This window comes from Camelus dromedarius, chromosome 35 (assembly GCF_036321535.1).
Source record: "Camelus dromedarius isolate mCamDro1 chromosome 35, mCamDro1.pat, whole genome shotgun sequence".
Lineage (NCBI taxonomy): Eukaryota > Metazoa > Chordata > Mammalia > Artiodactyla > Camelidae > Camelus > Camelus dromedarius.
In genome coordinates this window covers 3,774,748-3,789,420 of record NC_087470.1, presented here as the reverse complement: position 1 = coordinate 3,789,420, position 14,673 = coordinate 3,774,748, and the positions used below count along the sequence as shown (strand labels likewise).

The following is a 14,673-nucleotide window of genomic DNA, read 5'->3' as shown; positions in this document are numbered from 1 at the left end:
GATAAATGTAAAAACAGAAGACTGCAAATTGTGATCAGCTCTGAGAAGGAAAGGAACACGCCTCGCCACGCAGAGCTGGGAGCTTTCCCTTCGGGGCTGCTCTGGGGGCGTTCATCTCAGCTAAACAAACTCCGGTCCTGCACCAACGCGGGAAGGCAGGGCTCGTGTGACCAGGTTGACTTGGCCTCGTTGATCATACTCATTCCCCATTCAGCGGCAGCTCTTACGGGCACTTACCTAGTAAACAGATTTCAGCCATAATCATCACGCACTTTGCTTGGTAGTTTTATTGGCCTCACATTTGATATGAGGTAATTGAAGCTGGGGAGTTTGTTGCATGCCCGTGATTACCTTGGAAATAACCCCACTGGTCTTTCAGCCTAGACTGGTGTGGCTGTTATATCCCAGCCCTTTGAATGGCATCGTGTAGCTTCTACCAAGTGGCACAAATGACTGACATTGATTTTTCTTAATTCGTAGGAAATGGTATGTGACAATAAGAGAAAAAGGTAGTCAGAAATTGTTTGGAAAACTAGAACAAAATCCAATTCTTCCCCAGCTGGGAAGCGTACCCAGTGTCACTCACCCCACTCACTGCCTGGCATCTCCTCCCTGCCGACTCCGTGTTCAGAAGCCACTCTGAGCCTTTGAAGAACATTTTGCCTCATGACACTGTTGACTAGGACCTGCGGCCTCTCTGTCCCTGGTTAACTCTCTCTTCAAAGCCATTTAAATTTTATGCAGGCTCCTCAGCTCAGATGTAAGAATAGCCTCTTTAAACTTCTTGATGCAGCTCCTTAGTGAAGATCTTTTGAAGGAAAACTAGCCAAAACCTGGGAGGTATGCACACAGTGACTGCAAACTCAGCACTTTGTGAAGTTCAGAATCAGAGGGGTGGGAGACACAGGAAAGGCTTTTTAAGGTAGAAAGGGGAAAGTGAAAGGACGCAGGCTGTGTGAGACTGAAGCATCTCGGTCCCAGCTAGCAAGGCAGCGGCGTTCAGGATGGTATGTGAGGAGTACAGAGTTCTCACAAAGAAAGAAGTGGTGGGATGGGAGGGAGGACAGATAGATTCTTTACTAGGGAAGGAAAAAGTGCGCTGAAAACTTTCTGGTTGAATAAGAGGACTGTGACATGATGTGCTTGTATTTTGGAGAGAAGGGTTTTGTGGGGACAGGCCTAGGAGAACGCTGTCTGGCTAGGGGGTCAGCACAACAGGGAACCACAGAGAACAGGGCCGACCTCAGGGACCCTGCTGGGGGAGGGCCTGCCCGCCATTTTGAGCCCTGGGGGCTGCTTCTGTCCCTTAGCTGGGGCCTCAGAACTCCCTTCATATCCCAGTCCTGTTGATACAAGAAAACAGATGTGGGGCATGAGAAGGGCTGTGTCCCAGGCTTTGGTTGAGCCCCTGGAATGTGCCCCACCAGACGTGGGTCCTTGGCTTCCTGCAGGAAAGATTTCAAGAGCAAGCCACTGTTGAGTAATGGTAGATTTATTCACAGAGACACATTGAAAGGCAAGAGAAAGGCCACGAGTTGTGGGGTTCGGGTGCTCAGATTAAAAGTAGGTACACACTCCACAGACAGAGTGTGGGCCTTCTCGGAAGAGGGAGAGAGAGTGGTGACCGCGAGGTGACGCTGTGTTGCTCGTTTTCTTGGGCTTGGTTGTTTCATATGCTAATAAGTAGACTGAGCAGCCTAAGGGCAAGGGGCTGGGATTCCCAGGGAGTTGGCCATTTCCCACCCTGTGACCTTTTTTGGCTAGCCTTGGGATGGCCATGGTGCCTTGGGGCATGTAAATTCACCATGTTACTATTACAATGGGTGTATAATGAAGCTCAAGCTCTGCTAGAAGTTATATCTCTTCATCTTGAGCCTCAAGGCCTATTGGGCATTGAATCCTTCACCATTTTGATGTTAATTGTTGTGGCCTTCCTTGAATGGCTGTGCTCTGCCCCCTTCCATTCTGTCTCACTGTGATGACACAGAGAGAGCAAAGGCCGGGCCCTACCCATGCTCCTGTATTTAACAGGGGGAGGGGTGGTGTGGGCTGAGGATGACTCTGAGTGGTGAGAAGGATGTTTCAGATTTTCCCACGTGGGACATGGGGACCTGCCAGCAGCCACTGCAGATTTATCTAACGGGCATTATCGCTTGTGTCACTCATCTTTTCTATTTTTCTTTTATTTTTTTCAATTATTTAATCTAAATTTAATATCAGGATTTTTTAGGAAACAAATTTCTCTTTTTCTTTTCTTTGGGGCTCTTTAGGGGGTAGGTAATTAGGTGTATTTATCTGTTCTTGGAGGCCCTGGCACTTGAACCCAGGACCCCGTGCACGCTAAGCACACGCTCTACCACTGAGCTCTACCACCCGTCCCATCATCTTTTACTTTTTGCTTTAGCTGCCAAGAATCTTACAGCTGAATTTCTAGTCGGCCTTTAACACTTACCCTAAATTCATGGCATTCAGTTTTATGAATTTACCTTCCCCTGGTTTCATTTAAGTATTCAATCTCCATTTTGTCTTCACTCTCACTTTTGTCTTTTTGTTGTTATGGTTGTTAAGCCGTGTTTAAAAAAATTGTTTAATTTCTCTTTTAGCAGGAGGCTGAAAGTAAATAAATATGTAAACAAACTTATCACACTTAAATATTTTATACTTTCTAAGCTGTTTAGTAGTTACTTAAAAACCGAATTGAATACTAAACTGATAAAATTTTTAAATTATTTTTTAATTTTTTATAAAGGTATAGCTGATTTACAATATGATATAAGTTTCAGGTGTACAATAGTTGCACAATTTTTATTTTTATGTTCCATTTATAGTTATTGTAAAACATTGGCTATATTCCCTGTGTTGTAAGATCCATCCCTGTAGCTTGTTTATGTTAGATGGAGCAGTTTGTATAAGAAAGCTGGGTAACGCAGAGTCTGGGGAGTGGCTCTGTCTAACCCATGTTCATGGTCAACCTTCCTGTCAGAGCCCAGGCCCTCACTCCTCTCTGCAGGGCAGCGAGTGGAGGCAGCCCTCATCAGCGCTGGCACCACCCTCTGAGTGGCAGTGACAACACTGACTCTCTGTGGACATGCATATTGTTGTTCCAGGATCTTTACATGCATTTCTGCATTTAATAATTAAAGCCCTCCTGTGAGGAATCATTTTATGTTTTTAATGAATAATACATTTTATTTTGATTTTGATAGACTTCAAACCTCCAGAAAATGTACTGGAATAGTACAATAAACGCTTAGAGACAGTTCACCTAAAAGGGCACTATTTGCCCTTTTGTGTGTGGCTTATTTTAGTATAAACTTTCAAGGTCCATCCATGTTGTAGCCTCAATCAGTAATTTATTCTTTTGATTTGATAGTATCTTTTTTCTTTTTCTCGTTTTTGTCTATTTAAAAATATTTTCATTGAATTCTAGTCAGTTTATAATGTTGCATCAGTTTCTTGTGTACAGCACAACACTTCATTTATATAGAAACATACCTGTATTCATTTTCATATTCTTTTTCAACATAAGTTACTATAAGATACTAAATATATTCTCCTGTGCTATACAGTATAAACTTGCTGTTTACTCTATATATACTATCTGCAAATCTTGAACTCCCAATTTATTCCTTCCCACACCCTCTCCCCTCTGGTAACCATAGTTAGGTTTCGATGTCTCTGTGTCTGTTTCTGTTCTGTAGATAAGTTTATCTTTTTGTTTTGTTGTTTTTTCATTTTTTGTTTTTTTTTTAGATTCCAAATGTGAGCGATCTCATATGGTATTTTTCTCCCTCTTTCTGGGTTACTTCAATTAGAATGACATTCTCCAGGTCCATTCATGTTGCTACAAATGGCATTATTTTATTATTATTTTTTATGGTGAAAAGTAGTCTATTGTACAAATATACTACAACCTCTTTATCCAGTCATCTGTCAGTGGACATTTAGGTTGTTTCCATGTCTTGCTATTGTAAATAGTGCTGCTGTGAACATTGGGGTGTAGGTGTCTTTTTGAATTAGGGTTCCTTCTGGATATGTGCCTAGGAGTGGGATTGCTGGGTCATATGGGAGGTCAATTTTTTGTCTTTGGAAGAACCTCTATACTGTTTTCCACAATGGCTCCACCAAACTGCATTCCCACCACAGTGTAGGAGGGTTCCCTATTCTCCACAGACTCTCCAGCATTTATTGTTTGTGAACTTCTGAATGATGGCTATTCGGACTGGCGAGATGTGATATTTGATTGCAGTTTTGATTTGCATTTCTCTGATAATGATATTGAGCATTTTTTCATGTGCCTATCGGCCATTTGTATGTCTTCATTGGAGAAAAGTCTCTTTAGGTCTTCTGCCCATTTTTGGATTGAGTTGTTTGTTTTTCTTTCTTATCAAGTGTAAAAGCTGTTTATATATTCTGGGAATTAAGCCCTTGTCAGTCTCATTTATTGCAAATATTTTCTCTCATTCCATAGGTTGTCTTTTTGTTTTGCTTACTGTTTCCTTTGCTGTGAAAAAGCTTGTAAGTTTAATTACATCCCACTTGTATATTTTTGCTTGTATTTCTATTGCTTGAGTAGACTGCTCTAGGAGAACATTGCTGAGATGTATGCCAGATGTTTTGCCTATGTTTTCTTCTAAGAGGTTTATAGTGTCTTGTCTACATGTTTAAGTCTTTAAGCCATTTTGAATTTATTTTTGTGTATGCTGTGAGGGAGTAGTCTAACTTCATTGATTTACATGCAGCTGTCCAGTTTTCCCTACACCATTTTCTGAAGAGGCTGTCTTTATTCCATTGTATGTTCTCACCTCCTTTGTCAAAGATTCAATGACCAAAAGTTTGTGGGACTATTCTTGGTAATTTTGTTTATCCGTTCATTGATGGATGGATATTGTTTGTAACTTTTGGCTACTCTGAATGATACTGCCATGAATATTGATGTGCAAGTTTTTGTGAGAATATGTTTTCATTCTGTTGGCTGTACAGTTGGCCCGCCATATCTGCAGTTTCCACTTCATGGATCCAGATGGCTGATTGTAAAGGGACTCGAACATCCTTGGATAATGGAATCCAGGATGGGGGGTTCCTGAAACCAACCCCTCGAGGATACTAAGGGATGACTCTACATGTAGGAGTGAAATTGCTGAGCCATATAACTCTAACCTTTTGAGGAAACAACAGACTTCTCCAAAGAAGCTGCACCATTGTCCCTTTCCACTGGCCGCATATGAGGTATCTCTGCTTCCTGAACAACACTTGTTATTGTGAATGTTTTGATTATAACCATCCTGGTGGTTGTAAAATAAGATCTAATTTTCATTTTGATATGGCTAGTGATGCTGAGCTTCTTTTCATATGCTTATTGGCCATTTGTGTATTTTTTTAAATCCTTGGAAATTTTAAAAATTGGGTCGATTTTCTTTGTATTGTTCAGGTGTAAGCATTTGTTATATATCCTGAATACTAGTCTCTTATTAGATACATGCTTTGTAAAATTTTTCTCCTATTCTGCAGATTGTGCTTTCACTTTAGTTCTTTTAAACATTAAAACAATTTCTTTACAGGTGAGGTAATTAGATGTATTGATTTATTTTATTTTTCTTGCTAAGCACGCCCTCTATCAGTTGAGATACCCCCTTCCCCTGTCATTTCCCTTTCTTGATGATGTCCTCTGTAACAAAAAGGTTTTAATTTTGATGAAGTCCAGTTTATCTGCTTTTTTCTTCTATCACTTGTGCTCTTCGTATTGTATCTAGGAAACCAAAGCCTATCCTAGGACCTCAAAGATTTATACTGTGTCTTCTTTTAGAAAGTTTATAGGTTTACTTTTTACGTTTCTGTCTCTGATCAATTTTGAATTAATTTTTATTTGTTATATAAAATATGGGGGTCCAGATTCCAGATTCATTCTTTTGCCTGCAGATACCCAGCTTTCCCTGCACCATTTGTTGAATAGACAATTCTTTCCATGGAGTGTTGTTGGCACCCTTGTGGAAAACTGACTGTAAATGTAAGTTTTTTCCCCCTGGGATTTTATTGTGTCTCATAGATTTATTTATCCAAACTTATGCCAGTACCATACTGACTTAGTACTATAGCTTTTTAGTACACTTTAAAGTGAGTCATCCCACTTTGCTCTGCTTCTTCAAGATTGCTTTGGCTGTCCTGGGCCCCTTGCACTTCCATATGAATTTTGGGATAAGTTTTTCAATTTTTGCAAAGAAGTCAGCTGGAATTTTGATAGGGATTCCACTGAATTTGTAAATCACTTTTGGGAGTCTTAACATTTTTTAACAATATTGTCTACCATTCCATCAACATGAGATGTCTTCCATATATGTAGATCTTTTAAAATGTTTTGGTGATACTTCAAAATATTCAATGTACAAATCTTGTAAATTTTTGTTAAATGTATCTCTCATTTAATTTTTAATGCTGTTGTAAATGGAAAGTCTGAGCTTCTTGAGGTAGGACTATATATCAATTTGTTTATTTCTAGGATTTCTACGCAGCAACTACCCTAGGTTTATATTTGCAACATAAATCTATCCACAACTCTTCCCACCCCCATGTTATAAGAAACCAAGACCCAGGTTAAGCTACCTGAACACCTATGTGGAAGTGAGAAATGAGACCCTTGGGTGGGGCTTTGTGAAGATGATACTGAGAGCTTATTTAGGATGACTTCATCTTAATTTCTTTTAAACAACACTTTCGGTGTAGTCAGATATATTAAGAACATGCCCTTTTGATGTGCAGAGGAGGTAAGACTATTATCAAATAATTTCTAGAGAGAGTGTTGTACTTGAAATCTAATTTGCATCAATCTTTGAAGATTTATGTTTCAGGAGCTTTGACTGAAGAACACCTGTCTTTATTCATTAGTGACAAATGCTCAAGCAACATGTAATAGTCTGAGAAACTGCCCCCGCCCCATAGTGCTGGGTGGCTGCAGCTGTAACCGGAGTCAGCGCTTACCTTTCCCAGTATGCTTGTGCTGATCCGCTCAAAGCGGTTCGTCCAACAGTGTGTCTGTAGTCTGTTGGACATAGCCATAAAACATTGAGTTAAGGTTGCTGGAATGCATTATATTCTTATTAATAATAAGTAAGCACATATTGAGTGCTTACTGTATGTTGGGAATTGTCCCTCAGCCTCACATGAATATTATTTCTCTTAAAACCTCACATATTTTCTTGTTATTCTCACTTTACAGATAAGGAGACTGAGAATTAAGTCTTCTCTCTTTGGGTGGAGCTCATTATCAATGACGGGAAGTTGTAAGGAAAAAGATATTGATTCATCCTGAGAAAACATTTTTCTGAGAGTCAGCAGTGAAGAAGGTGGACACTGAAGAAGGTGATCATTGTTCGATTGAGACGAGCCCCGGGTTGTACGGAGTCAGCATCCCTGTCCTGGACACAGCCAGTGCAGAGCTGCGTGGTGGGTGAGGTGGCGCGGCCGCGCAGGGAACGCAGATGCCGGGCCATTGCACTGTGCTCAGGCCCGGTGGGGCTTTCTCCTAAGGGTAGTGGACAGTCATTGACAGATTTTAAGCAGGGGAGTGGGGTGCTCTCGTAGATCACTTTTGTCTTGTAGAATGCTTAGAAACATTTAGAAGGCTCAGCAGGAGGTGATGTGATGAGTCAGATTAGGGTGGCTGCCAGGTGTAGGAGTGTAGAATTTTCAAGTGGTTTTCAGTCCCAGTTTTGTGGCTCAGTAGCCGTGTCACTTTGGATGATGCACTCAAGGAAGAGAAACAATTTATCTAATCAATAAAAGCAGTGATGTACCGACCTCCCAGGACTGCTGTGGCGATCCAGTGAGATCACATGTGCACAGTGTGCAGCAAGGTACCCAGCACAGAGTCATTGCTGAGTGAGTGCCAGTGAGTATCTGGTAGGACAGGTGTGGGTGGTGGGACTCGGTGAATGAGGAAATCTGGGCCCTGAAGGAGGGGTCCAGTCACATCTGTGAGTGATGGGCCTGAGCTGGGAGAGGCCGAGAGACCTTGCCCCCCGACCAGGGGCCCTGGGCAGGACGGATATGGGAGGAGCACCGTGAAGTCAGCTCTTTGCAGGTGGAGTTGGAGTTGCCCTTGAGACATCTAAGTGCAGTGTCACGAGCTCAAAGAGGAGGTCTGGGCCCAGGCTGTGAATTTTCCTATAATCTTAATCCCTGAGGACGCTGAGGTAGTGATCACTGAACGTGAAGACATACTTTACAGGACAAGTGAATAGTAGTATCATCTCTGTCATCAAAGCTCAAGTCTCTTTATTCATCACCCACTTTGCTAATTGGGTACTTACAGAGCTCACTTCACCGACCTCCCATGGGCTCAGGCTCCACTGTAAAGAGCTGTTGAGCCTCCCTCCTTTCCAGAAGATGACACATTTTGCTGGTAGCCTTCTGTACCTTGCCAGACTTAGAATTTTAGTTTGTTGATTTAATTCTAATTTCTATTAGCCATATCCTGACAAGAGAGACCTTTTACCTCATGGTCATATTTCAATTAGCTGTTACTGAGAATTGCTGATCTGATCCATAGAGTAAGTGTTATATTAACCTTGTAGAGTACTTATTATTTTTCTGTCTTTGCCCTTTAATTTTGTATGCCCTTTCTCTTTCCTATTTGGGGCCTTAATTTTTTTTAATTAAAAGATGTCTGTTTGCAGTTAAGAAAACAAAAGGAAAAATACACATGATAGCTAAACATAGAAAATATCTAGTGTGTTTTCTGTTTTGGCAATGGACGGTTGTAGAAACTTATGAAAACCTTCATTACACAAGTTTCTTAAAATGCGGATTAAGAAATAAAACCTTCCTTCCTCATCTTTCAAGCTGCACAGCTAATTGTGAAGAAAGTGAGGGGAAATCCTCAGAAGCCAAGACAAACCAGAAAGCAGGGATTCTGGGTGTTACATGAGCCTTAGAAGCCCTGGGGTGCCTGTTGGCTCCTGTACTGAGTTTCAGTTGCCTTGACAGTAGGGCAGCAGGTGAGCTCGAAGCCTCTCACACTGGGAGTTGGATGACTGATCATATGTAAGGCCAAGCCCATTCCGAGAAGCATGGTTTACTAAAGGGTGAACTAGGAAAAAAAATTCCTCAAGGCAAGACAGTAAGGAAAGTCAATTTTGTTGGAAGAGGGGAAAAATTACAAATCCAAAGTAAGGATATAGTTTAAAGCTCTTCTGGCATGAGAGTGACCACAAACTCCTGGCAGAGAAGCACAGCTACTCCTGTAATGAGAAGCTGTGGTTTGAATGAATCAGTGAGCAGCCATTCCGAAAAAGGCCTCCAGAGTCTTGTGGATCAAGATACTGGACGGCAAACACCTCTCTTCCAAGGTCTCATTCAAATAACTGGAAATGTTTTAAAGGAAAGAAGCCATAATCATAGTTCTATTTATTAACATTACTATATGCTAGGAATTCAGAGGTGACTATGGAGTTGACTCCTCATTTATGGACCTTACTTTCTCTTTGGGGAGAAAAACTGACGTAGTTGGGGAGCTTGGTAGAGGGAGGTGTTAGTCTGTTGCAATTAGCCAGGAGAGGAGATTAAGAAAGCAGTGAAGGGTGGGTGAACTTTTTAGCTGAGGACAGACAGTCTTGTTCAGTTGGCTTTTAATTGCAGGCTCAATGAGTAGTCACTGGAGGGAATAGATCTTACGGAGGATGGACTTAGCTCAGGCCTCTTTAGAATGGACACGTGAAACTGGAGAAAGACAGTCAAATCTGTGCAGACATTAAAGTTCATTTGAACATGCTCCATCCCTGAGCCAAAGATAGGACAAATATGCAGCACTTCTTAAGGACAGAGGAGTGGTTTCTAAGGTTCTCCAAGAATGAATCCCAGGGAGCCGGGATGGCCAGTTGTCAAACTGTGACTTTGCTCTTTGGACGGTGTACCCACCAAGGGTATTGGACTTTTATAGGTTTCCATTTCTCTTTAATACACGTCAGGTGATTAGGACGTGGGCACAAGTATTTGACACCTTGTCGAGGCGACATTGGTTACCTGCCTAGAAGCACGGGCACTGCTATGGCTGCGTCATACATCTTGCCGCCCATCCCGTTCCCCGGCTCAGTGATCACGGCAGAGTGGTCCCTTGTTGACCTGTCCGTCTCCTCTGTGACATCATAACCCATGAAAAGACCGGAGCGTATTAACGTGGTTTTCTTAAAGTCAAAGGAAGAGATCAAATATGGAGTCAGATTTGTTCTTTCCTACTTCAGTAGTGCCATGGAGAAGGCAGTTTGGGCAGCTTTTTGTAGGGCCCTGGAGGCTTTCTCTCTCAGCCTCTGGGCACCTTTATTGAAAACCCTTCATAGCTGTCTGGAGTGCTGTAAAACCACTCCGCCTGTTTTGCCCTGAAGAAGTGTTCAGTTTATAACTCATCTCTACTCCTTGGAAAACAACTCAATAAAAACTCAGTTGGTTTCCCACCAGCCATGGGCAGGGGTGGGGGATACCTTGTTATTATTTCATAAAATAAAAATAAGAATAATAATAATAATAGTAATAATATTAATAAATAATAATAGTAAAAGAAGTCTTAAAACAGCACTGGGCACATTGGAGAGAGTCAATAAATGCTTCCTGGCTTAAGTCAAAAGTGATGACTCAGTGATTCCATGGCTGCTGTATTTGCTGAGCTAATTACTCCTTTGCTCCATTACACATTTTTTTTTAAGTAAAAAAGAAATACATGCAAATGGTTAAATAAAATTCAAACAGAGCACAAAAATACACAAGTGAAAGAAGTTTACCCTCATCCTCTCTTCTTCCAGCCCTCCCTGGAGATGCCACTGTTTACTATCCTTTGGATGCTTTCCCAGATATGGTATGCACATTCCCAACTATGTATGTAAATTCCTTTACAGTTTTAGTTATTTTTAACTTAAAGGGATTTAAATCCTCAAGTGGCTTCTGCCCGGGTAATAGAACAGAACAAATCTGACTCCATATTAGATCTGTTACTTTGACTTTAACCCTATGCTCTGTCTCCTAGTCTTCTTCTTGCTTGTAAAACAATGTTGCTTAGAGCCTTAAATATACAGAAGAGCCTATTCTGAAGGCTCTGACCTTTAAGGATATTTAACACTTTTTCATTCATAAAATGATAACAAATTACAGAATAAAAAATAACGTTTGTTTTGTTGGAGGTTTACAGATATTTGACCCAGGCAGATAGCTGCAAGAACAAAGGATTCTAACAACAAGGAATTCCTACACTAGGAAGATTGCAACAACAAAGCACGTAGGAAAGGAGCCTGAATTCTGACTTGGGGAGATGGTTTTCCAGGACATTAGTTTGCCATCTAGGTCTACAGAGACTTGCTATTCCTTGCCCCAACACCTGGTCTCCCAACTTATTGGCCTGTCCTGCACTGAGGAGAATGAATTTGGATTTGGTAGCACTCCTATATACCTAGCAAGCCGGGCACTGGAACTGAGTGTTATGGAAACAACAGGCCAGCCAAGAAACAAGCACCACTGGGAGGGTTGGAGTACTCAGATTTATTATGCTGGCGGGCTCAGAGGGGCTTCTGCTCCGAACTTCTGAGCAACTCCAAGACATGCACATGAGGTTTTAAAGGGTTAATTACAAGTAAGGGGTATTAGCCAATAAGGCTCAAACAACAAAAAGCAAGGAATCAGTACACTGGAGCTTATCAACTTGTAATAGATCACGTTACTGACACCTGTTGAGGTTGGATTTATGAGTTAGCTTGTTAGCCCAGTAAACTGATACTAAACTTCAGATTTACGAGTTAGCCCAGCAGAATTTAGATCAGTAAACCGACACTTATCACACTTAGATTTGTGACTTAGCTTGTTAGCCCAGCTGGGCTTTTCCTTTACATGAGGATAGCTCTCCCACACCCAGGGAACTACTGTGAGCCCTTGATGGTTCCACTAGGGTGGGGTGTGGTTTACCCAGGAGGGATGGGGACTGTGCACCAACACTCAGGCAGTCTGCTCTGTCTGGGGCTCTGATCTTGTACCACCCCGCTCCCCACCAGCCCAACACCTGGGAGAGTGGAACTAAGGCAGAGATCATGCCTGCCTGTTTCCCAGCGTGTAAAAGGGGAATAGGTACTCTTCCCAAGGTAGTTATGAGCGACAACACCTGCGGGTGCTTGGTTCCCAGACCAACAGAAAACCCAGCTCCGCGTAGGGGGAAATGGGTGTGATACCCATAGGGGTTCTGCAGAAGCATCGGATGGAGGGCTGGATCAGAGAGGTAAAACAAGAGCTGCGGGCCTTGAAGGGTAACAGAATGGTACAGAGTCAGTACTGCAGCCTCTTTCGGGGTGCCCCCAGAGGTAAAGCTTTTTCTCTCCATCTCCGCTACGACCCTCCCCTCTCCAGATCCATCCCTTTTCTCTGCTCTTCCGGTCCATCTGTCTCCCTCCACTTTTCCCCTCCTCTCCTCCCCCTCCCATCTTCTTCCTCCCTCACTGCCCCACCTTCTCTCGCAGAACCCAGAGTGGATCGCTGGCCCTCCTGCGCATGGGCAGTCGGTGCCAGCTGGACCGCGGGTTGGAAGCTCCAGCACCGAGCCGGGGATCGGCCCCAAAGTCTTCTTAGCTCTGTCGACCGGTAGGCCTTTAACTCCTGCCCGGGGCCGGGGCCTCTGGCTGTGGAAGTGCAAGGAGGGGGGCTTCCGGGAAAGGGGTCAGGCGGCTGCGGGAGGGCGGTCGGCATGTCACAGCCCCCCAGGGCGCCAGTCAGCCTGTGTTCAGCTGAATTGCTCTGGCCAGACCCCTCTGCCCGCGCCACCTACCCCGGCGCCCCGGCCACACCTGTCCATGGCCAGGTGTGCACCTGCAGCCTCTCACCCAGCCGGGCCCGCCTCAGTCCGTTGCTGGCGTCCCCTTCCCCTCTCCCGCCCGCGAGTCCTCTCCCGCCCGAGAGTCCTCTCCTCCCGGGCTGCCTCTCCTCGGCCGCCGGCCCATCCCCGCCCCTGGGCGGGCTGTGTCCCGGGCGGGCGGGGTCTGCGGACCCGAACGGGGGCAGGCGGCTGGGGCTGGGGCTGGCCTCCGAGCAGGGCTGCAGCCCGCGTTTCCACCAACCCCCCGCCCGCTTTCCCTGCCCCGCGACCCCGGGGCTGCCCTGCTCTTCCTTTCCTGCTCCCTGAGGACAAGCTCAGCGGCGTGGGCGCTGCTCCCTGGGCTGAGAGCCTCCGGCTGTAAAGCCCAGCTTCTGGTGGAGTCGGGAAAGTGGATCCTCAGTGCTGAGCGAGCTTCTGTCTCCTCCCTCAGTGTTTCTGCCCCAGGTAAGTACCTTGAACACTTTCAGGTGTTATGATGGCGGTGCTTGTTGATGTCACGTGTTTTTATAGTGCCAGGGATTACAGTGTTGAAAGCAGGGCTTGGTTCAGTTAAAAATGAGCTGAAGGCATGAGGTTGTGACATGCTCCTTCCTTCCCACTCCCAGTGTGAAACGTGTAACCGTCGATTTTAAAAAGATAGTTACAGTCCCTAACTAGCCCAGCCCAGCTAGGGTGCGTTAACAGGAACAGCACCACCAGAGGCGTTGGAGACCCAGGGACATTGCAGTCCTAAAGAGCTCCTGGCACAGTTTGGTTTGTTTTGGTTTTTTGTTTTTCTTAAATCGTGGGGCAGACTAGTAGTATAGAGGGAAAAATAATTGTCAAGAAATAATTTTTCATATAACAGCTTTATTGTGATATTGTTCACACACCATGAAGTCCATCCACTTAAATGGTACAATTCAGCAACTTTTAGCATATTCACAGTGGTGCAACAATTATTATTCCAGAACGTTTTCATCACATCAGAAAGACCAGTGAAAATGAGTGACATACCCACCCCTCCTCAGTGGTGTTTCTAAAGAAGTTTCATGCCTATTCCTGACCATAAAATAACTTGTTACATTCCATGAAATATCTGGTAGGAATTCTAATCAGAATTGCAATGAATCTGTGTATCAAAACAGGAAGAATTAATGTCTTTATGGCATAAATTTCTTCTACCCATGAATATATCTGGGACTGTATCTTTTCATCTCTCCAGAGCCTGGCGAATGGGAAGTCCTCACTAATTGTTGGGCTTGTGAATGATGAGATTCTATACATCGTTAGTTGCTACTGTAGCCTTTCACAGAAGAGAAAAGTAACCTCTGTGAAGCCAAGTGACACTCTAATGGTCAGAAAGAGTGACAGCCAGTGCTGGAGTGATCCAGTGGACTTGGTGCTTGCAACCAGGATTCTCCAGCACCTACAGCTAAGGGGATTACAGTATTCTTTTTTTTTCTTAATGGCGTTGCTTTTATTTTTACTTATTTTTTTTAATTTATTTTTTATTGAAGTGTAGTCAGTTTACAGTGTTAATTTCAGGTGTACAGCAGAGATTCAGTTATAAACATATGCATATGTATATACATATGTATTATATTGTTTTTAGTAGAAATCATTACAAGAAATTGAATATAGTTCCCTGTGCTATATAGTAGGCCCTTGTCATTTATTTATATTTATTAACGTGTATCTGTTAATCTCCCCTTTCCTGCCTGCTAAGCACAGTTTGCTTTCTATGTCCATGAGTCCATTTGTAGCAGCACCATTTTTCCTAGTTATATATGCTCTTTGGCTGCTTTCAGTTTCAGTAATTCCATGTTATCTGTGAGCGCTTTTCTTCTGGTGGC

The 14,673-nt window shown here is 43.4% G+C and overlaps 1 protein-coding gene across 2 annotated transcripts in view; it reads left to right on the top strand.

Moving 5' to 3' along the window:
- LOC135319942 (uncharacterized) overlaps window positions 1-14,673 on the top strand; it is a 140,285-nt gene that overhangs the window by 71,798 nt on the left and 53,814 nt on the right. Inside the window, exons 19-23 of one of the 2 annotated variants that reach the window (XM_064482272.1) lie at window positions 4,984-5,229; window positions 5,920-6,007; window positions 7,214-7,440; window positions 12,486-12,606; window positions 13,146-13,282. The gene's annotated coding sequence lies outside the window, so the exon portion shown is untranslated. Of the gene's footprint in view, window positions 1-4,983; window positions 5,230-5,919; window positions 6,008-7,213; window positions 7,441-12,485; window positions 13,283-14,673 lie in introns of both variants that reach the window. The other variant, XM_064482273.1, reaches the window with a different exon arrangement.